Raw genomic sequence first — 25166 nt, forward strand, 5'->3', positions numbered from 1 at the left:
GAAAAACAACTGCATGAACGCATGGGTCGGGGTGGACATGATTGAGGGTGTAGACTCGAAACTACCACACCAATGCAACTACCAACAATTTGGAAATTGGTCTTGATCAAGGACACATGACAAAACTAGTGGAAATGCGCATGGGTAGGGGGGGCGCGGGGGGGGGGTTGAAGGGGAAAGGAGGAGCATGAATCATGTAACCATGTTAAAAATGAATATTAATAAATGTAAAAAAAAAACCTAATTACTCCCTCTAGCTTTTCCTTTTACTTCTTAATATAATCTTTACCTACAATATCTGTGCCTGGGAATTATTTGGGGGATACTCGCTGCTCAAGTCTGGTCATCTAGCTTGAATCCTGTCAGCTGTCTGTTTAAGAAGATCATCTATCTCAGTCCTTCAACATTTAGATAACTAACTTCTACTTATTCCTCTATCAGACCTGTGGGAAATATAAGTTAAAGAAAAGGGTACATCATTGAAGTTCAGTTTCAACAGAAACTTACCAGAAGTACCTCAGTCAGTCTCCATTTTTCCAACTGAAACATCAATTGCTTAAGGGGAGGGGTTTGAGAGCCAGGAGTTGCTAACCCCCTCCTTTCTCACTGAAACCTGTCAATCAGTGTCTGTGTCTTGAAGGTTACTGGCCCTGGCATAATCATCAGCTTCCCCAAAATATCTGTTATTTTATCAACATAACAATTTCCCAAATGCAGATCTAATTGATAGTACTGGATCAGGGTCTTGGGGTGAAGAGGAGCACTAGCAACCTGGTCATAGTTCCTAAGTAGAAAAGAGTGCTGGTGGCTGCTGAAAGAGTACAGTCCTGGAGAGTATTTAATACACTTCTCTTTAGATCATAACATTGTGGAAGAACTGAAAATTTACAGATCACAGAACTAGCTCTGAAGGTGGCTGCAAAAGAACCTGAAGCTTGGAATGATGCTCACTTCACCACAATTAAAGAGCCCAATTTTAACAGTGGTTTTTGGTTTGTTTGTTTTTTAAGTTAAAAAAAAAGAAACAGTCTGGAAAATGAGCAAACAACAAAAGAAAAAATTTGAAATAGAAAGTTGTTTAAATGACGGAGAAGACCAAAACACAAACTCAGAAGAAGACAACGAAGTTAATGATGCTGCATCCAAAGCCTTCAAAAAAAATTAGGGATTTCTCTCAAGCTCAAAAAGAATAAATGAAGGAACTCAAAAATGGTTTCACAGCTCAAAAGAGGTAGAAAAAATTGGGAAAAGAAATGCAAGTGATAAAGGAAATCCTGAAAAAAAGTCAGTAGCATAGTTATGTAGGCACAAGAATATACTGAAGAAAATAGTACCTAAAACTCCTCCCCAAAACCAGAATAGTCCAACTGGTAACAGAAGCACAAACATCCACGGAAGAAAGTAAATTTTTAAAAAGCAGAATTGGCCAAATGGAAAAGGAAGGACAAAAGTTCCCTGAAAAAAAAATCATGTGTTAAAAATGAGAAGTGGGCAAGTGGAAGCTAATGACTCCATGAGACATCAAAAACAATCAAAGGAAGCCAAAAGAATAGAAAAAAATAGAAGAAATGTGAAATATCACATTGGAAATACAATCAACCTACAAAATAAAACCAGGAGAGATGATGTAAAACTTATTGGACTTTCTGAAAGCCACGAAGATAAAAAACAAGAGGTTAGATATTATCTTTCAAGAAATAATCAAGGAAAACTGCTCTGATATTGTATAATAATAGATAAAATGGAAATTATTTTATTTTTAAATTCCTGTTTGAGTTCCTTCATAGCCTGCATCCAATTATCTGGGTTTTTTTTTGAGGCTTTGCTTGATGTTTCCTGGATCTTGTACTCATCCACTGGTTTTGGTCTTTGGTCCTTACCCACAAAGTAGCTTTCCAATGTAGTTTTCCCCCGCCCTCTCTTGCTTACTCATTTTATATAGGTTTTTTCCCCTTAAGTCTATACCTAATTGATTGTATATGTTCTTCCATCACTGAGCAATGAGAGTTAGGTTCAGATGCTCCCTTTCCCACCTCTTTCATCTTCTGATCTACTGTAAAGGCTATTTCGTTCCTCTTTTATATGGGACAATTTACCCAATTCTAATTCTCCCTTCCCCTTATTCCCAATGCATTCCTCTTTCTCACCCCTTAGCTTGTTTTTTAAAGAAATAATCCCATCATATTAAACTCACAACTTTGCCCTCTGTCTATGTATACTCCTCCTAACTTCCCTAATAATGATAAAGTTCCTAGGAGCAACAAGAATTGTGTTCTACAAAGAGGTGTACACAGTTTAACCTTATTGAATGCCTTTTGAGTTATCTTTCCTGTGTGTTTTATTTTATGCTTCTCTTGAGTTTTGTATTTGAGAATCAAATTTTCCTTCCATAAAAGAATTAATTTGGAAAAAATGTTTTACATAATTGCTTATGTAAAATCTATAAGAGATTGTTTACCATCTCAGTGGTGGGGCAAGAGAGAAGGAGGAAGATTGAGAAATTGAGACTCAAAATTCTTTTTTAAATGTTGGAAAGTATTTTTACATATAATTGGAATAAAATAAAATACATTTTTTAAAAAACCCTTACATTTATGCAATGACTAATCATGACTCCAGAATGCTCATGATGAATAATACTTCCTACCTCTTCTCAGATATTAGATGGGCTGATTAAAAGTGTACAATGGAATATACATTTTCACACAACTAATATGTACAATTGATTGTCATAACATCTTTAGAGAGAAGCAAATTCAGTTTTTGTGGATAGTTGGGGTATTTTGAATGATATTTTTAAATGATAAAAAAGAGGAAAAGAACATCAATGAATTATCTGAAATACACAGAAGTCAGCCAAAGGAAATAGAGAAGGGAATAAAGACGACCAGGGAAGTGTTTGGACTACCATGGTTAATTCTAAATATACAACAAAAAGTTGAAATTAGTGGACATTCATGGTTTGATATTTTCCCCTTCTTTAGATAAGATGTTCCAGTTGTTGATATCTGTTAAGTTCATAATAATATATGGGACAATTTAGGAGAAGAGATGTAGTTACTAGTAGAGATAGCAATTTCCAATTCATGATTTCAGTTTAGAAGGAGATCACAAATCCTTGCAGCAGTGTTTGGTATATGAGAGAAAAAGTTATGGTGTACTTTAAAAGATTTAATACCTATTGTTTTTATGTCTCTTCTTGATAGAGATGGGCAGATATATCATAGTCAGCCATGTATCGAGACTTAACTCTTCTTTTATTATGGAGAGGAACAGCATAGGATGATTGTATAGGAATGGCCATACTTATATGTCAGTCAGACCTTTAGCAACCTCATCCATCTGGAACACAGATATAAGTAGACTTATATCAAATAATCTTCTAAGCAATGAAAAGTAATTGCAACAAAGCTTTAGGTCCTCAGGTCATAGACCAAGTGGTGCAGACAGGTGTCTTCCTTTTTCCCTGTGGATAGGTGTCACAACCAAATAGAAATGTATATGCATCTTCTCAAATATGATTGTTTTGTTAATTTTGCTTAACCTTTTTTTCTTTGTCACAAGGGAAGTTTCCCTGGAGCTATATATGGAAATGAGAGGGTTGTAAAAAGAAGTTATTAAGAAAAAATCATGCAAAACATACAATGGTGTTTAACAATACTGATTATTTGGTTGGTATATAAAATTAGAAGCTGAGAGTTGGGGCTCATATATAAGAAGCTGATGCACTGAAAAGTGACAACTATTAACAAGAAAGAATATATAAAAATTTCAGAATTATCAACTTTAAAATATAGCAATGAACTGTCCACAACTCAATAAGACCTAATGCTGTTAATATTTTATGAAACAATACAATATAAGAAGTTCATAATGATTACTTGGGGGTCAACAATGTATGATTGTGATAACCAAAAACACTCTAAAAACAGCATGGAATTATGTATTTTTGTAAATTTAAATCAAAACCTGATAAAAATTTCTTGATGTTCAAAAAGGAAAATGTTCAGTTATTTAGAAATTTATTCCTAGAAAATACTTCCTTGACTTGTTTGTTTTTATGAATCTGTGATTTTTATCTTTTTGGGGAATTCCAGGAATTTGTAATCTTAGTCATCCATTTTTTATCTTCCTCACTCATATTTGCCAAGTCTTATTGATTTTACCTCCAGATCATCTCTCATATGTGTTCCTTTCCTTTCACTTCCATTTCCACCCTGGTGTTCACTTTTCCCTTCTGTTATAGCAATAAGCCTGACTCAGGTTTCTTCCCTCTCCAATCTACATTCCAGCCCAAAGATAGCAAATGGCTTTCTACTTGTCTCAAGTTTCTTAAGTCTCCAATTTATTCATAGTTCCAAAAGTGACAATCCTAAAGCACAGGTCTGACCTCATCACTAATTTCTTTAAAATATACAAGTGGCTTCTAGTTAACACAGGGATAAAATACAAATGCCTGAGGCATTTGAAGAATGTCACCATCTGGTTTTAGCCTTTCTTTCTGAATTTAATACATATGTCTACCCTTCAGGCCATCTTTGGTTGAGCCAAATTGACCTATTTGATCTTCCTAACACATGAAATTCCATTTTCTAGCCTCCACACTTTTCTTAAGAACATACTTCTTCTTCTCTGCCTATTAGAAACTCTAGCTCCCTTCAGAATTCAGTGATTCCCTATTTAAGACCCCCTTCCAGATTTCTCTAGCTACTACAGACTCCTCTTCCCATGCAAATTACCTTGCATTACTCAGAATATAATTCACATATATATTTACATGAATATATATAGCTGAGCAGATAGCTGGCTCAGTATATAGAATGCTTAGACCTTGGGTCAAGGAGATTCATCTTCCCAAGGTCAAATCTGACCATATACTTACCAGCTATGTAAATCTGACCAAATCACAAAACCCCGTTTGCCTCAGTTTTCTCATCTGTAAAATGAGTTGAAGAAAATAATGGCAAACTCTTCTAGTATCTTTGCAAAGAAAATCCCAAATAGATTCCCGAAGAGTCACATACAAATGACTAAACGGCCCTTACCCTGACAGATTATAAGCTCTTTGAGTCCAGAGACCAATTCATGTTTGTCTTTTGGGTACCATATTGTTTTGTACAAAATGGTGCCTAATCAATACATAGGGATTAATCGGTTGGAATCACCCTTCTTTCATACAGATCTGTAACTCACCACTCATTCATTGTCTCTGAGAGCTAGTCAATTAAATAGATTGTGTCTCTGATAGAATTTTAAGAGTTAGTCAATTAAATAGCTTGTTTGTATCTCCGATAAAATTTGAACCCAGGTCTTTCTGACTCCAAGTGACAGCCTTATGTACACTATGCTTTGATGATTTTCTCTTTTGCTATTATATCATATAAATGAGCTATACTAGCCTTCGAGCTGAATGAAACTGTCAACTGTCATTCATATTTGTTTAAAATATCAGTGCCAATAAATGGTGAAAGGGAAAGCTCCCAAATCCTAAAAAAAAGCATTTTCCTTCTGTAATATAGAATCATGTGATAGCTGCTGACAAGGCCAGAAAGAAGAAATGAAACTGACACTTCATTGATTGGGGAATAGTTCAGTAAATGGACACTGTTCCGAGGCAAAAACCTGCCCATAGCTTTGGTCTTAATAACTTTCCATTGCACACACTTCCTGTGGCACAAGTGAAACGAGGTTTGATTTATTTTTGATGGATCTTCTCCACACCAGGACTCTATTGCTTTCAAAGCTGCTGCTGCAAGAACACCTGAAGTGATTTTTATCACTGCCATAAAAGCATTAAATGATTCCAGGTGCCAGAGACCTTTTTCAGGGTCTGCTGTTTGATAAGTGAAGTTGGTTGTTAAAAAATGTTTTTCTGCTGCTTTAACTTCTGACACACTCTTTTAGAAATCTATATTCTGTACCCAACAGGGTATCTGCTACTTTATAAATGCAGCAAAGAGCTGACGGATTGAGACTGGTCAAGCAGCTGTATGTGACATATTCCATCTATAGAAAGTCATTTATACATTTTTTCATTTGCTTATTGTTTTAATTCAGAACATGTACTAAATAGAGACTAGAGATCCACTGTATTACATGTTTTGTTGTTATTATAGTTCCTCCCCATTGGATATATTAAAGAATTTTCAGATAATTCAGCCTAATTCAATCCTTAGGAAAAACCTCAGCCATTAGGAAAATTAATTTAATATTTGTTTATTTTAAGAGTTTTTATATAATTAATTTCTCTATTGAAAACTCTTTTCAAATTAAAAGGTATTCCTATGACCAACTCATATTCCTTGTACTATAATTTGAACCTACTCTGAACACTAAATGCAAACAAAGAATTATAGATTATTTCTGTGGTGAGGGGGACTTGGGTCTTGAAGGGCAATCCTGGGAAGCTTGAACTCAAAAGCTTGGACCCACGATAGCTTCTAGAGACAGGATAAATTGATTATTTGCACCTTTGGGGAATGACTAACTTCCTGAATGTTCCCAGTCCACTACTAAAAGTTTTTGGTATTTCAGAAAGAGATGGTAAACCCTGAGTATTTCTTGTCTGTCCCCTTCCAGATAGTCTCAGGGACACAGAGAACTGAATCTTCCAAATAGAAGAGGAAAAAAATATATAACCTTTCATTCCCCTTGACTGAAACTCTATAGGTAGCATGATATGACTCCAAGAAGTGATGAGAAAAAGCGGTCTTTCTCCACCTAGGTTTCACTGCAATTTTTCCTTGATGGAAGTAAGTGTTGGGGCGGGAGAATAAATTAGCTTCACCTGGGACTATTCCCTTGATATCTTTTCCATTTACGTGTTTCCTCTTTCCTTAGTAAGAAATTGAACTTGGTTTTCCCAATGGTCATATGCAGTTTCAGCGGTCCAAGGGTTTGAAGGTTCATGAGTGCCACAACAATGATATCCTTTGGAATAGAGTCAGGATTAGTTCATTGTGAGAGAACAGAAGTAGATGAATGCAGAAACGACTGAGCATGAAGATCAGAGGAAGCTAGGTATGGAGTAGAGTGATAGATCAGAGCTTAGGTGAAATGTAATATGCTTTTTACACAATCCAGCAAACCATTTCATGCTATGATGAAGGTATGCTCCCAGGAGATGGTACCAGCAGTAAGGAGGTAAATTAATAAATCTCATTTTGCCTATGAATATTTATGAATTTTATTTTTTGTGTTTAGGCTTTCTTGTACACGTAGTAATTATCCGCCCTATACTATACTCATTTCATTTTGTTCACTGAGTATCTATTTTTTCACTACTTTGGAGAGATCTAAACAAAAGGCATAAGCAAATTGGCAATAATTAAAATTATCCCGGGACAGGCATGAAAGAAATTTTGTTAACAAGCAATAGATAGTGAGAAAGGGGAGCCTAATCCTTCTTGTTAGACACAGTTTTCCCAGGACTGAACCCAATTCAAATTGAACCTGGAGATAGAAGAAGTAATGACAAAGTATCTCAGCTTCTTTGGGTCTAGCTGGATCTCTTTTTCATACTTGACCTTTTCAGGGAAGCTGAGTAAAAGCATTTTCCTTACTCAGTACTCTGCCATACAGTTGTAAAGCAGGTTCAATCCTGAAGATGCTTAACCTCTAAGTAGGGAAAATGTACTCCCCAGTGTTCATATTCATTGACTCCTCACCATCATCCCATTTTAATTTTTGATGTAATTTTCTCATGAGCTCAACAGTACTTTCAAATAGTTCCTACTTTTCCTATTCATTGTAAATATTTGTGTGTGTATGTGTGTGTGTTCTCAGAATTTCATTTTTGAGAGTTATCTTACTCTCTATGGATTTCTTTATATGTGCATGATACACACACACAGGCGTGCACACATGCACACACACACATACACACACACACACACACACACACACACACACATATATATTCTACATAACCCTATACCAAAGGGAAAAAAGGAATACAAACAGAGACAGTCCCACCCCAGGTTCTAACTTGTTTAGGTTTAGGGAGGGACTTTGGGAGATGGGGGAAAAGAGAGATAGAGTGTGAAATAATTAATTATCAGTCTTAAAAATGACTTTGTGTCCCAAGAAACCTTAAATACTAGCCTTCTAACAGATTATTCTATTAATGATAAGTTACTCAGTTCTGTTTTAATAATTCTGTAAGGCACAATAAGATTTGTACCTTCTTACTGTTCTAGAGGGTAAGTTCAGAATAGATATGATATCACATTCATGTTTACACATTAAGGATGTTGTTTTTTACACTCCTCCTTGGGAAACCCTAGATTAGAGCCCAAAGTAAAATTTTCCCAGGACTAGATGGGCTTGAGGTATTTGTTTTACTCAATTTTATTTATTCTGTTCAATTTCAGGCTTCAGGGGAGGGGAGGTTAGGTGGAATCTCCACTGAATTTGGAATCAAGCCATGATGACTTCATAGCCAGAATAGATATTGAAGTCAATTAATATGAAAGAGAATATCTTAGAACCCAGAGTGCTTAAGATTCAAACCTCAGGGGTACGTCGACTTGAAAATTGGGACTAATAGGAACTAATAGGAACTAAGTTAAACTATGAATCTAAACCTCTTCCTGTTTCCAATGTATGAGGTTGAGGTTGTGTGTGTGTGTGTGTGTGTGTGTGTGTGTGTGTGTGTGTGTGTGTGTATACTTTTGAAATAATTATTTTTCGTGAAAATGAATTTAACTATTACTGGTTAAATGGAACTTGTGCTTTAGGATACTCCCTTTCTAAGATGAGGGAATACCATGGGGAAGTGCATAAGGTAATGGCAAGAGAGAGTCTAGATATGTCAAATACCTTTAAGGATACTGGAAAATCCTGGGGGGAAGAGAGAGAATACAACCCACTGCCTTCAAGCACTGATCATTGATACAATATTATCAAAAATGTTTTGAATCATATAATAAGAAATATAAGTGAGAAGGGAATATAACATTTTACTAGAAAAATTATGATTAAAACTTGGCAAAGAAGGTAGACTGGCTAGGGTAGGGGTCTGCAATGTATGGCTCTCGAGCCATATCTGGCTCCAATTCCTGACCAGCCAGTCGGGGCAGAGCCCCAGGATGCACCCCAGGGGGACCTTCAGCCCCCGCCCCATATTCCAGCGCCTTCTGCCTCCATCCTCCTCCTTATGCACACGTTTATGGTTCTCACAGCCAAAAAGGTTGCCGACCCCTGGCTAGGGTATTTGTCCATTTATGAGTTTGATATGAGCAAAAGTCTCACTGAGCTAGGCTAGAATAATACTTTTTATATGATATTGAATCTTTTGTCTAGGAGTCGTTTCTGCAATTGGTTCTAACAGATCAGAACAACAGTTGTTACGTGATGGTCAAGTGCTGGGTATTATCCTAGAAGACATTTTGCTTAATATAACTTTAAATATATAAATTCTTCTGCAAGATTCCATCTCAGGCAGAGTCTTAAAACTCAGAATAAACTAAGGCTACCAAGAATCTGAAGACATAATGACAAAAAAAAATTTAGTTTGGATTTGGAAGCTACTTGGGAGGAAGATGAGGATGAAAAAGGAGATGACACCACTGCTTAGGCTGGATAAGAGAATGATAATTAACAAAAGAAAGTAGACAAAGCTGCTCAATGTATGTCTTGTCTCTATGTTCTCATCCAAGAGAATTGACTTTTGTTTTTTTTCCCTCTTCAATACCCAAAAAACAGCAGAACAAAAATGGTTGAAAGAATTGATCAACAAATAAAATAGTTAATATTAATTAATTAAACAACAAGTAAAAAGATACTGAAAGAAGACCTGATTATCTTTGATAAATTCAAGTCGGTATTTGAAAGATCACAGAAAGTGTTGTTTGGTCATTTAATCATGTCTGACTATTCATGACCATATGCTATAGATCATAGCATGCCAATATTGCCCATTGGATTTTCTTAAATATATATAGGTGTGTTTTGCCATTTCCTTCTCTAGATCATTTTACAGATTAAGTAACTGAGACAAACAGAGGTTGAATGATTTTCCAGCATCACACAACTAATAAGTGTCTGAGGCTGGATTTGAACTCGGGTCTTCCTGACCCCAGGTCCAGCACTCTATCCACTGAGCTGTCTAGCTGCCTTAATAGGATAAGAGAAGAACAAATGTTTTCTCAGTTTTAAAAAATAAGTAAGAAAAATATATTTTACAGAATTTATATCTTTATTGACTTTGATTCCTGGAAAAATAAAAAAAAAACTTTTATTAAAGAGATAATGATCATGTAGAAAGGGAAGAGGTGATTATAAGGAAGCAGCATGGCTTCATCAAGGTGACAGAAGATGAGCTTAACCTCATTTCCTTTTTTGAGAGGTTTACCAAATTAGTACATCAGGAATATATTGAAAATATATTTTACATAGATTTTAGTAAAACATTTGATAAAACATCTTATATTATGCAATCTGTGAATCATGGAGAGATACAGACTAGATTATAATAAAATTAGATGGATTTAGAATGGGTAGAATGTCAAGGGAATCCAAGAGTATTTATTATTGTCATGTCGGTAGGAGACCTCTAGGGGATTGCTCCAGGGATATGCACTTGATCCTATGCTGTTTAACATTTTTATTGGTGACGTGAATACAGGCAGAGATGGCATGTTTATCAAATTTACAGATGACACAAAGCTTTGAGGGATAACTAAAACACTGTTTGACAGAATGAGTATCCAGAAAGATCTTGACAGGCTTAAGCATTGGGCTGAATCTAATAAGATAAAATCCAATAGGCATATATGTAAAGACTTACTATGGATTTGAAAAATCACCTTCACAAGGATAGGATTGGGGAGACATGTTTAGACAGCAGTTTGTCTGAAAAAATATTTGAGTGCTTTAGAGACAGACCTCCAAGCTCAATATGAGTAACTTGTATTGACAAATACAGTCATGTAAACTTGGATTGCATTAAGAAAAGCATGTCCTCCAGGAATAAGGGGATAGTAGAACTTCAGTACTCTGCCTTGTTGAGAATCCCTTTGAAATACTGTGTTCTATATGTTAACGTTTAAGAAGGACATTATTGATAAGCTGAAGAATGTCTATAATAGGATACCCAGGATTTTGAAGAATCCACATGACATCAGGATTAATTGAAGGAACTGGGAAGAGTTAATCTAGAAAGAAGAAGACTCCATAGGGCCATGATAGCCATTTTCAAGTATTTGAAAGTCTGTCATAAGGGGAAGGATTAGATCTCTTCTATTTGGGTTCAGAAGGCAAAACCCAGAGCAATGGGGAGAGGTTACAAAAAGGCAAACCTAGACTTAATATTGAGGAAATCATCTTAACAATTAAAATCACCCATTAAAGGAAAAGGATGTCCCAGGAGGTAGTAGGAGCCTCTTGGGATCTTCAAAGAAGTGGCTAGATAACCACTCTGGAGGAATATTGTAAAAGTAAATCCTTTGGGATACATATTCTATGACTGACGTTGAGCTCTCTTCCAAGTTTAAATTTTGTAATTTTGTGAAGCAGCTTAGTTAAATGGAAACAAATATTGGAGTCAGAAGACTTGGTTTTAAATCCCAGTTCTGTATTTAAAGCAACAATATGTTAAACTTGAACAAGTTACAATTTCTCTGAACCTCAATGGCTTCATCTATTAAGTAAGAAAATTGAATCAAATCATCTCTAAGGTCTCTTGTTACTATAAAATCTGTATTCCTCACAGATGATTTGCTGGCAAATGTTTATTTTTTAGCACACTATTTAGCACATTTTAAGCATTATTCACATCAATTATTTTCATTTTAATTATTATGCAATATCATTATTATTCAACAATATGAAGCAAATTACCTGATTCTATGTTATCTTCATATGTTTGACACAAAGATATAAAAGGAAAGGACTCTTCATAGGAAAGCACTAGCATATCAAAGACAAGCATGTTTCATCATTTTGTCTCCAGTTGTTTTTGAGTTTTATGTTATGAGAAACCACACATAGCTGGATAACCATAGAGAGAAAATGCAGTAATAATTTGAGTTATGTATTTTATAACTTCTTTGTGCTCTAATTAATGCCACTTTTCATACCAGCTGTTTGCTATAATTCAACTATTCTTCACTCTATAAGGATAAAATATAACAATGAATAAAATATGATAATAATAACACTTAAACCTATGCTTGTATTATTGATATAGTTTATCAAATTTAACAGTAATTGCATTAACTCTGTGAGCACTGTCAAGTGGTCTTAAGTAAATTCAGCTCTCATATTAGTGTATGTATGTGCTTGTGCTCTAGAAAATAATAAAGCATAAAGTGCAAATAGATTCAAGGCCAAACCAAAAAAATATCCTCCAATAAAAAAATGAGCCATTCTTTCTTTATGATTATATCTAAAATGTTTGGTTTTTTCCTCTGCCTTAATGTCCTGTAGTAAGTGCTTAGTGGATACTTGTTTAATTGAATTGTACTTGCTTTGTTCTCCTATACACTTTCAGAGGAATAAAGAATATAAATTAAACCTTAATTTCAGCTTTAAAAAAAGATTAAATTGTGCAGCTGTTCTGTTTGATAAGACTAGCTATATGGTGAGGAAAAATACAGCAAAAGTATATAATAATGACCAGACTCAGTTATAGGTGCAAATCTAAGTTACAAATTAGAATCAACGATCTTTTAGTTAAATAGAAGTGTCCATAATATGTTCTCTAACAATGCCTTGGATAAACTGCAAATAACTGGGAAATGATTTAGAAAGACAAATTCTGTAAGCATATTTTCAACAAATTCTACCTTCAAGATATCATCCTGCCTCTGATTCTTCAGCCTGGTGGCTTCTCAGGCACTTCTTTTTTTTTTTCCTTTGCTTAGTCTATTTCAGTGAATGAAAGACCCTTTGGTCACACAGTAAAGAAATGATAAGAAGCAGGAAAATAGACAGTATTCACATTTCAAACCTAGAGCCAGTTCTAGCTGAGATATTCTGCATATTCTTTTTCTAATAGTGCATTCCATGAGTAGGTGCCCAAGAAGGAAGTGATAAAATCCCTGTAAGCAAATATGGATCGAAATGTAAAAAAAAACAACCTATTAAAATGTATTTTTAATATTCTTAGAGAATTTTGAAACACATTTTCTTTGGAATATGGAACTATTAGGTAGTAAAGAAACTATTAGAGAGTAAAAAAAAAAACTTCTTAAAAGAACTGGATGTGGAGTTCAGCTATGATTGCTCTCTCTCTTTTTTTACCTGGATTATTTATTTGTTTTCTTGATGCAACATAACCTCTATACAAAGGATAATATATTTTTCTCTTCAGTCTTTCCTTGACATTTTTGTTTGTTTACCATCCTTGAGTTTCTGTTGGTTGGGCTATTTTCTGTTCCTTAAAATAAATTTTTATTGATATTTTCTGTTTCTTATATCACCAAAGTATTCTGATGTATCCCTCTCCCAGAGACATTGCATGTGACAGCTTATTTTTTTTTGTAGAGGAAAAATAAAATCAGCACAAGTGATCAATAACATCGAAAAAGTACAAAACCATGCTCAATGTCTAATACCTGTGGACCTTCCTACTCCCATGAAGGGTCAGGATGAGGAAGCTGTCTTCTCCTATGTCTTCATTGAAGACCCATTTAATCTTTATATTTTGTTACACATTTACCATTGATTTTATTGATGTCATTCATTGTTGTAGTAACTATCCATATTGTTTTCTTTGCTCTGTTTACACTCTGCATCAGTTCATATAGATTTGCCCATACTTCTCTGTATTCACCCCACACAATTTCTTATATCACAGTCAAATTTCATTGTATCCATATTCCAAAATTTGTCACTCCCCAATTAATGAGATAATTTTGTTTCTCATTCTTAGTGATCACACACACACACACACACACACACACACACAGACACTGATACACATACACACATGCTGCTATAAAGATTTTGGAGTAGATAGGGATTTTTTTTCTTATTGATGACTTCGCTGGGATATAAGCCCAATTAAAAAATTAAAGGATATATACATTTTAGTCTATTGTCATAACCCTAAATTGTTTTCTGAAATAGCCATTTTACTGTGCCATCAACAATCTATGAAAGTGCCTATATTTCTACAACCTGAACAACACTGACTGTTCCCAGTTTTCAATCATTTTTGCCAATTTGTAGGTTGTAGGGTGAAGCCTTGGGTCACTTTGATGTGCATTTTTCTTGTTTGTACTGATTTGAAGATTTTTTTCATATTTTTTGTGAATAAGTTGCAGTTCTTTTGAAAATGTTTCTTTTTTATTTTCTTTTTGAAAAATGATAAGCTTTTATTTTAGGTGCATTTTATTTTTTAATAAACCTAAAATTTTGCCTTAGAATCAATACTAAATATTGACTCCAAGGTGGAGGAGTGGCAAGAACTAGGCTTCCCCAGGGTCACAGAGCTAGGAAGTGCCTGAGATCCAAATCCAGGACCTTCCATCTGTAGGCTTGGCTCTTAATCCACCAAGCTACCCAACTGTCCCTTGCAGATGCATTTATAAGGCCTAAATTTAGACACTTGAGGGTGTGAAAAAACAGGGATTCAGGGTCAAAAAGTGGAAGGACATTATGATTTTCAAGAACAATGACCAATTGGCTACATCAGGAAGAAAAAGGATGATCTTTCAAGAGGCTGGACTTTGGCCATAGCCAACTCAGGTTAGGCAAAGCTGTCATCAATATGGGGATGCTTGCAGTGTCTTCCTACTAGAGAAGATTAGTGATGCAGGTGAGGACCAGAATTTTATACAAAGTGGGGCAGGTTCTCAGTCAAACCTGATCCCCTATCCCCTTCTATCGATAGTCAGGGGACATTTCAGGGATTGACCAATGAGACCTGGCTGAGTAAAAGCATAAAAGCTTCTAGCATGGAAGTTTTCCAAAAAGGGAGACAGTGGGAGGCAGAAGGAGGTGTCATTTCTGGAGCAGAGACCATCTGGCCCACACTAGACAGCCCAAGAGGTTCTTCTCCAACTGGAGGAAATTCGGCTGTCATGCATGTGTCCCTGAGGCATTGTGGTTACACATTTTTTCCCATGGGCAAGTCCTAATCTCCCAGGGTCTCAGTGGATCTATAAAATAAAAGGACCAGACTAGATGCTTTCTGAGTCCTTCCAAGTTCTAATTCTGTGATTCACTGTGAAAATTTTTTTCTTATAAGATGAATATATGCATATACACATACATTTATATATATATATATGTATAACACATATTCATTAAGTGTTTATATATTTTGGATTCTAAATTCTTATCAGATAAATTTTATAAAACATTTTCCCCACTTGACTACTCTCTTTCTTATCCTAGAAGCATTAATGCTTTCTTTCTTTTTTTTTTTTTTCTAAAAAAGTATCAGGTTTTTTTAACCTTTACTTTCTGTCCTAGAATCTATACTAAGTATCAGTTCCATGTCAGAGGAGTAGTAATGATTAGGCATTTAGGCTTAAATGACTTGCCCAGGGTCACGTAGCTAGGAAGTGGCTGAATCCTCATTGTAACCCAGGCTCTCCCATCTCTACATTGGCTCTCCATCCATTGAGTCACCCAGCAATCAATGCTATCTATTTTCTCTAGTAATTACCTCTATTTCTCATTTGATTAAGAATACATCCCTTACTCATAGGTGCAAGAAGTATATGTTCTTTTTTTTCTTTAACCCTTAACTTCTGTGTATTGGCTCCTTGGTGGAAGAGTGGTAAGGGTGGGCAATGGGGGTCAAGTGACTTGCCCAGGGTCACACAGCTGGGAAGTGTCTGAGGCCGGATTTGAACCTAGGACCTCCCGTCTCTAGGCCTGACTCGCAATCTGCTGAGCTACCCAGCTGTCCCCAAGGGGTATATGTTATATTTCTCTTCTATTATTTTAATATTGTGTTCTTTAATATTAAAGCCATGTATCCATTTAAATGTATTATAGGATGTTGAGTAGGTTGTTTTGTTGGGGTTTTTTTGTTGTTCAATCATTTTTCAGTGGTGTCTGACTCTTTGTAACCCCATTTGGAGTCTTCTTGGCAAAGATACTAGGGTGATTTTTAATTTCTTCATCCATCTTAACAGGCGAGGAAACTGAAGCAAAAAAGGATTAAATGACTTTTCTTTGTTCACACACAGTTAAGTGTCTCAGGCCAAATTCGTTGGTCCAAACCTAATTTCTGCCAGCCTGCTTTCCAGTTTTTCCATTGTTTTTATTAAATAGGGACTTTTTCCATAGGGAACTTTATCTTCTTTATCAAAAATAATCCACCGGATTATTCAGTTCTTTTTTTTTTTTTTACCTGTTGGGATCATTTTCAATAATCATTTCTGATATTTTGCTCTCCATGTGCTCTCTCTTCTTTCCTCCCTTTCCACTTCCTCCTCATGGTAGGTAACATTATATAGAATTTATGTGTATTATTAATATATATTTTCATGTTGTGAAAGAAGATACATAGTGCATACACTAGGGGAAAATTCAAGGAGGAAATAAAGTAAAGAATGGGTTGCATGCTTCATCCTGCATTCAGACTCTTATCATTTCCTCCTCAAGCAGTTGGTAATCTTTTCTACCAAGAGTCTCTTGGAGCTGTCCTCTGCTAAGAATTGTCACTCACAATTGATTATCGCACCTTATTGCTGTTACTATATACAATGTTCTCCTTGTTCTGCTTACTTCACATCACTTCATATAAGGGGGAAAGGTTGGTGATCATCTTGTCATTTCTTATAATTAATAGTATTCCATTATAATCATATACCCTGGCATGGTCAACCATTCCTAAATTGATGGACATCCCTTGAGTTTCCAGTTCTTTGTCACCATAAAAAGAGTTCCTTTAAATATATCTATACAAATAGATCTTATTCCCCTATCTTCCTTCATATCTTTGAGATATAGACCTAGTAGTGGTTTTGCTGGGTCAAAGAGAATGCACACTTTAATGGCCTTTTGGTCATGGTACCAAATTGCTCTCCATAATAACTGTATCAGTTCACAGCTCCATCAACTATTTATTATTGTCCCATTTTTTCCCACATTCCCATACATTTTTTATCACCTTAGCCAGTATGATGGGTGTGAGGTAGTACCTCAGAGTTGTTTTAATTTACATTGCTCTAATTAATAGTGATTTTGGGCCATTTTTTGTATTATTAAAATGGCTTTATTTTCTTCATCTGAGAATTGCTTGTTCATAGCCTTTGATCACTTGTCATTTGCAGAAAGCTTTGTATTCTTATAAATTTGACTACGTTCTCCATATACTTGAGAAATAAAGTCTTTGTTAGAAATATTTGATATAAAATTTTCCCCACTTTATTGTTTCCTTCTAATCTTGGTTGTATTTTTTGTGCAAATACTTTTGAATTTACTGTAGTCAAAATTATTTTATATCACATAATGTTCTAGATATCTTGTTTGTAGATAAATTCTTCCATTATTCATTGATCTTACAGATAAACTATTTTATTCTCCTATAATTTGTTTAGTTTCCACCCTTTATTTCTAAATCATGTAGCCATTTTGAATTTATTTTGGTATATGGTGTGCGATCTGTGCCTCATTTCTGCCATACTGTTTTCCAATTTTCACAGAAGCTTTTTTCCAATAGTGAGTTCATTTCCCAAAAGCAAAGATCTTTGGGTTTGTCAATTAGTTATCTTGGACATATACTGCTACATACTGAGTGCCTAACCTAGTCTATTAATCCACTACTCTATTTCTTAGCCAGTACCAGATTTTTTTGATGGTCACCATGTTAAAATACAGTCTGAGATCTAGTATAGCTCCCTTCATAATTTTTTCATTAATTACCTTGATATTCTTAGCCTTTTGTTCCCAGAAACAAAATTTTTTGGGTGGTTTCATTGGTATGACACTGAATATATGAATTAATTTGGCTAATTAATTTGTCACTTTTACTATATTGGCTTGGCCTATCCATGGGTAATTAATGTTTTTCTAGTTTAAATCTGACTTTATTTGTATGAAAAAATTTTGTAGTTGTGGGTTATTCAGTTCTATTGTTTCTAAATCTTCATTGTCTAGTATGTTTCAATGATCTATTTTTCTATTATATAACCAGTAAGGGGACAGCTGGGAGGCTCATTGAATTGAGAGCCAGACCCAAGATGGGAGGTCCTGGGTTCAAATCTGGCCTCAGGCACTTCCTAGCTGTGTGACCCTGGGCAAGTCGCTTACCTCCCATTGCCTAGCCCTTATCACTCTTCTGCCGTGGAACCAATTTTATTTGATGGTAAAATTACAATTGAAAATGAAAATTATACCTGTTTATTTTCATGAAATGATAACTTGAGGGAATTGGTCAAATTTGAGTAAATTCAGATGAGCAAATTAGAATCCTATCATGAAATGATATAAAAATAGAGCTTCATTTAGGAAGCAGTGTGGATATATAGACAAAGAACAATAATACAATAGAAACTGGCTGAAATTTGATAAGCAAGGAGAAGAGGATAAGCTGTTGTGATGGCAATTATTTTTATTTTTTAAATACATTTTATTCTTGACATTCATTTTTTTAATATTCTCTTCACTATCCCTCCTCTTCCTCTTTCTAGATTACTATTCTATAAAATTAATAGCATTTTAAAGGGAAAAATCAAGGGAATGAAGCAAAGATGGTGAGTTATAATAAATATTTTTGAAAGTGAAAAAATCAGCATGATTAATCAATACATTGAAAAAGTCCTTATCCATTTGCAATATGCACTTATGGATTCCACAAAGGAGTGGGCTAATGACAACTCTTTGCATCTTCCTCGGTCTTTTTAATCGTGTCATATATTATTTTATTTTTTTTCTGTGTTCTTTCCAGTTGTATTGTTGTAGTCATTATGACGGGCTCATGGAAGAAAATGGTGGATAAATGAAAAGGGCTGGCAATTATACTGAAGTCTTGAAAATTTTAATGAGAAGTCATACATCTGATTTATAAAAAGAATATCAGTAGCAAATATATATTCATCTATTGAATGAAGTGAATACACAAGAAGGGAGATATAAACCCCATCCCCAATAAGGTTAATAAGAAAAAGGTCAGAGATCCTAGCTCAAGATGTTAATTATGACCTTAAATGTATCAAGATGTTAAATATGATCTTAAATGACATCTTAAATGTCTTGGTGGGATGAGACTTGTGATTATTTTTTGGCTCTAGAAGTTATATTGTTTACTCAAAGGGATCTAAAGAGAAAAAAATCAATAGTACACTCTAGGACCATTGGCTCCAGAAATATATGGAATTTAAGACTGAAAGAGCTTGGAGCCCTGAGATTATAACTTAATTTCTTTTTTGGCCACTGAATAAGGAAAGAAATTGACTCTTTCTTTTAAAAAAAGACCCTCAGTACCTTTCTCTATTTGCCCAGCATAATGTAACTGTCAACATTTTTCTCTGGAAGCTTAGGCTTAGGAATGGACCTCAGCAATCTGGCAGCTGGAGACATGATTCCAGCTAATGTGCCCTACTTAATTTGAGGCTTTCTCTTCTATTCTGTCTCTTTGTTGAGTATAGAGACTGAACAACAATTGTAAATTGATATTTCCAACATTGGAGGCAACTTTGTGAATTCTAGAGATATAGTGATCAGGGATCTGCAGTCAGAGCTACCCAACAGTCCAAGAGAAGTTCATTGGCTATTATTCTAGTATTTCTTTGATAAAGTCATCATTGGCAAGAGGTGATACAACCTCCCCCCCTTAATTTGGTGTGCCATAACCTGTGGATCTGGAAAAATATTTCTGAATATCACAAACTCTTTTATACTGTCATTATTTTAAGTTTTAACCTTCTGTGAGGGTTCAGATTATTTATGTTACTAGGTTTTGCTTCAAATGTTTATTAAAGCATACTTGTGATTCTTTTGTGTTTAGAATCTAAGTAGCTGTTTTAAACCTGATTCACATTGTGAACTGATTACCTTTCTAGTTCCACTTTTGGGATGATATCAAACAAAACTAAAGCTTTAAGTGATATTCCCTAAAGGCCTGGAGTAAAAGGGTTTAAAGAACCCAAGAGCATGAGAAAAGAGAACCTGACTTTTCTTTTTAGAGAACCAGACTCTCCTTTGCTTCAGTCTAGTTTACAAGTATGGATACAGAGTTCAAAATGTAAGGGGCTTATTAGAGAATAAAACTGAAAATGCCTCATAATCCGTGGGGAGCCAGCAATAGTTGAAGTTCTTATAAAAAATATACCCAAGGACCAACTAGACTATCAAATCCATTGCCTCAATAATACACATAATTCAAAATACTAGAAAGAGAAAGCCCACCTTTATTTCTCTACCTAAAGTATGGTTACATACTTTACTGATGCTCACCTTGTGATTCATCCTAGAAACTCTATTTCTCTGGTAACCTCTCCTTGATGATTGCCTCAGAAACAGCCCTTTTAAGGAACTAATATCTTTCTGTTCCTGCTCCTCCTCTGTTGCTAACCTGCATCTCTGAAGTTGACTCAGAATCTCTTCCCCGTTTCACCCCTGCTTGTGTCTGCTTCTGTTTCTGGAATATTATGGTTCTCTAATGCACATAGCTGTCTAGAAGTAATTCAGTCCTTTATGAATATGAAAATACAAGGTGACAAAACCAAGCTAGCATCCTTTTAGGGAGCTAAAGCTTTTGTGGTTTTGACTAGATTGACCAGCTTCTTTATAGTCATTTCATCTTTGGGTTTTCTCTCTTTTTATTGTTTTCCTGCTTAAATAAATAAATTGATGATATAGCCAAAGTACTGTGAAATCAATCATTATTAAATTGGTATCAGTACGTGAATTCAATGGTGAAGGTGATTTCATACTCCATCAAGGGGATATTATCAATAGCATAATAACAATGGAAATGTGTGACTTAAATTCAGGGAAATGCTCAGTGAAGAGACAAAGGTCTCACCTTTTAATTTCTATAACATGGAGTTAAGCTAAACTACCCAATGCCCATTTCCTTTTTTTTTCTATCTTAGATTCAACACTAAGTATTGGATCAAAGGAAGAAGAGTGCTAAGGGATATGTGATTGGGATTAAGGCACTTGCCTAGGGTCCCATACCTGGGAAGTGCCTGAGGCCAAATTTGAATCCAGAACCTCTCCTTATCAGAACTGTTTCTATATCTGAGCCATCTTGTTGCCACCACACACATATCAAAAGCTTATTTATTATTTTTTTTTACCCTTGTACTTCGGTGTATTGTCTCATAGGTGGAAGATTGGTAAGGGTGGGCAATGGGGGTCAAGTGACTTGCCCAGGGTCACACAGCTGGGAAGTGGCTGAGGCCAGGTTTGAACCTAGGACCTCCTGTCTCTAGGCCTGTCTCTCACTCCACTGAGCTACAAAAGCTTATTTTCTGAAAGCATGATTTTGTAGTGGACATAGTGGTTATGGAACTATCTTCCAAATATCTAAAAGGATTATTCAAAACAACCCACAACCACTCCAAAAAGTCAAGGTGGCTCTTCAGAGGAACAACTATACTGCTACAACTTGCTCTCAGGAGCCTAAGTATAACCTTGACAGTGGAATTATGCATTTACACTCATAGTAGTCCCTGTATTGCCACTATTATGCCTTCCATTTATTCCAACTATCAAAAGGACACCATTAACTCCTAAATGTGAAGTATTTGCTAAAAGAAAATTTTAAAGCAAAAATAATTGTAGCATAACATTTACTCCAGAGGGAGCCAATGGGGCAGCTGGATAGCTCAGTGGACAGAGAGCTAGACCTAGAGATTGGAGGTCCTGAGTTCAAATCTGACCTCAGACACTTCCTAGCTGTGTGACTCTGGGCAAGTCACTTATCCCCCATTGCCTAGCCCTTACCACTCTTCTGTCTTAGAACCAATACATAGTACTGATTCTAAGACAGAAGGTAAGGATTTTTAAAAAAAAGCTAAAACAAAACAGTTCACTCTAAGTTTGGGTCCTATGATAATGAGATTAAATCTACCTTGCCCATTCTCAAAGCTAATCACCAAAAGTGTAAACAACTCCACTTAATTCACAAGTTGGGAGGTCTGTGACCCATGTGTGCTAGAGTGAGTGATGATCAGAATTTACTGGCTGCCTCCTGGGCAGTCCTAAGAAAAACGTCTGTTGTGATTGGACATGTAAACTAAGAGGAAGGCACAGGAAGTGAAGCAAAAGAAGCCCCTTTAAAAAAGAGTTCAGTGAGTTCAGCTAGTTACTCTTCTTGTTTGTGTCTTGGACCTGAAGGAACTCTTCTTGTTCATATCTTGGACTTGGAGGGGTTCTGGACCTGGGACCCTGAAATGGCGAGACTGTTCTTAAATCCCTTAGAACTACATGTGGTGAGTGAAGAAGTCTGACTACCTTAGGCTCCAGAGGGGCCCTTGATTGGGAGAAGCCTGCATGACTAAACCCCTTGTTAATTCACTTTTAGGCTCCCTGGATGGGCCTCTGGAGTCCTGCTGAGTAAAGCCCAGACTTGAATACAAATCTAGTTTGTTAAGTTAGATATCTTACTCTACCTTCTTCTCTACTTCCACTCTCTCCTATATTTTGTAAATAAATTACTAAAATCATTTTAGGAATTGGTACTTATTCAGTTCCTTGACAACCACATTTTTAAATATTAATATCCAGTCCAACTATAACCCGTTTCCCCTTTTACAGTCCTATTTTACCAACAATGCAAACAGTGTTCATGGGAGGGAGAGTTTCTTGACAGAAACCTTGTTGTCCATTTCATAAGTATGGATAATGATAAACTTCAGACTTTGGACAAGAGTCTGAGGTCTTTGTAGAGAATGATATGCACTATATACCACCTCTTCTCTTCTAAGTTTCTCTGATCTCCTGCTGAATAAACACTTCTTTGTGACTCTCAGGTCAGTGAAGCAGTGTTAACCTCTTTTAGATAACAGCAACCCTCAGCCAAAAGTCTAGAGAGTTTCCCAATTCTGCTTCCTTGGCTTGATGCTAAGACAGCATTTCACTTTCAATGAAAGAAAATTCCCTTTAATCCTAGCATATGCAAAGTAATTGAATAATTTTGCTCTTCATGTGGGATTTTAAGGGTATTTTAAGGGTATATTTATTTTTAAGAGTATATTTATTTTTGTGCATCAAAGTGAAAATTAAAAAAAAAAGTTTAGTCAAGGATTGGAGAAGCTTCTTCTATTTCCAGTTATGGAGGGCACTAGAGAGAAAGACAATGATTCTCCCAGCAAGTTCTTTAACCAAGTCAGTGGATTCTTCTAATCTAGTGATGGGCAAACTATTCCCATGGACCAGATCCAGGATGTAGTTTGCCCATCACTGCCTTAAGCAATTCCCTAATTACTGTTCTACTCAATGCCTTCAAGAGTAGATCTTTTCAACCCTTCAGATTAGTTCCCTTTTATAGCTGCAGATCTACCTACAAGCTATGTACAGCTTTTATCATCTTCTTAACTCTTCTTCTACCTTTCCATATTTGTCATTTTGTGTCTTATGCAAGCAGGCATTCTTGTTTACTTCTCTAATTTCTCACTTGTACCTGACTTCTTTAAGTGACTGTCTCCTAAACTTCTGGTGCTCCTCCTTTTTTGGCTCCTCTAGCATCTGATCTAACTTGAAATTCTTCAAACCAAGAACTCCTCATAGATTGACCCATTTGGAACCTAGATTGATAACACAACAGTTTATACTTCTGTCAGATTTGGCACAAATAATTATAAAATTGTTTTAAAACATTTTAATATAAAGATTCCCAACAATAAAGTCAATTATCCTAAAACAAGTTATATTCTTATATTTAAATTTCCTACTGGGAAACAATACAGTGAAACTCTCTCCAACAAACGAGTGTTTTTGCCTTTCCAGGGTATGTTTTAACTATGGTCTTTACAGAATTCTGTATCTCTTCTCAGGCACTTTTCATTTAAGAAAATGCTTTTTCTTTCATATTCTCTCACTATAGTCTTTTCTCCTCAAGATAACCTTCTCACTGTTTTATACAAAATATTTATTTTTCTCCCTCTCAGCAAATAAAATTTCATAGAAGAGATAGGTAATATCTTAATGTGTGTATATTCCTAAATGAAGAATAAATATGTTCATTTAATACATCAATGGCATAAATGGCATGCCTTTTTATTCAATATTATTTAGAAATAGCTGAATATGTATTCATTCAGTTTGTATTTTAATCATTAAAGTAGCAATGATTTTCCATATATTTTACAATGAAACATGGTGAGTCAGGAACAAAATGCAAACCCTGAATGAAGAAGGAATAATAGCATCCTTATTCAGAAGAGATACTGAAAGTGTCAAAGTGAAGGTGGACAGAATTACTCCCTAGGAGAAAACAAATAGCCACAAAGCCAAAATACTTTAAGGAAAATACAGTGCCAAACAAAAATCAAATTCCAGGAAATCTAACTGAATTGGAGGTGATAAAAAGGTAGTAGATACCCAAAGTGCCGCAGATGCCAGATCTAAAATGTAACTGACTAACTTTCTGCTGAATAGCAGGATTTAGTTTTAAAGGTGTAAAACATATCACTACCATTCCTTCCCTTCTTATTGCACCACAGCTGTGCTATGTCCTGACTGATATTATTTTACTCAATTGTTTAGTTTGTAACCTCATAAATGTCCCAATACATCTGGAACATGAACATTTCTCCTGGAATGGGTAATTTTCACCAGTACATTTCATTCTCCATTTTGAAAGATTATTATCTACTTGAGCTTTCAACTCAGAAATAAAGGCAACCTTTTTAAAAATACATTCTCTTTGGAGCTTCTGGTAAGAACATTTAATGAATATCAGTTTCTAAGATCACTAACTCTTTCTCACCTCCACATATATTGGTGCCAAAAAAACAAGGAAGTAGAGAAATTAACTCAAAAAGGAAAGGAAAGAAAAAGAAATTGCATTAGATTGAGGGGGAAGACATTGTAGAATGTAGACTGAAGAAATGAGCAAAGGGGAAAAAAATGGTCCTCATATAATCAAAAAGTATGGGGTAAAAGGAGGAAAAGCAATAAGAAATATCTAAAAGAAAAGAATGTTACTGCAAAAAGTACAAATAAGTCCTCTTCCCCAAAGTGAGAATGAAAATCTGACAATCTGTTGGCAATCAGCATTTTTTAAGCAGAGAATGTGTGAGAAGCTTAAA

This window comes from Gracilinanus agilis, chromosome 5 (assembly GCF_016433145.1).
Source record: "Gracilinanus agilis isolate LMUSP501 chromosome 5, AgileGrace, whole genome shotgun sequence".
Lineage (NCBI taxonomy): Eukaryota > Metazoa > Chordata > Mammalia > Didelphimorphia > Didelphidae > Gracilinanus > Gracilinanus agilis.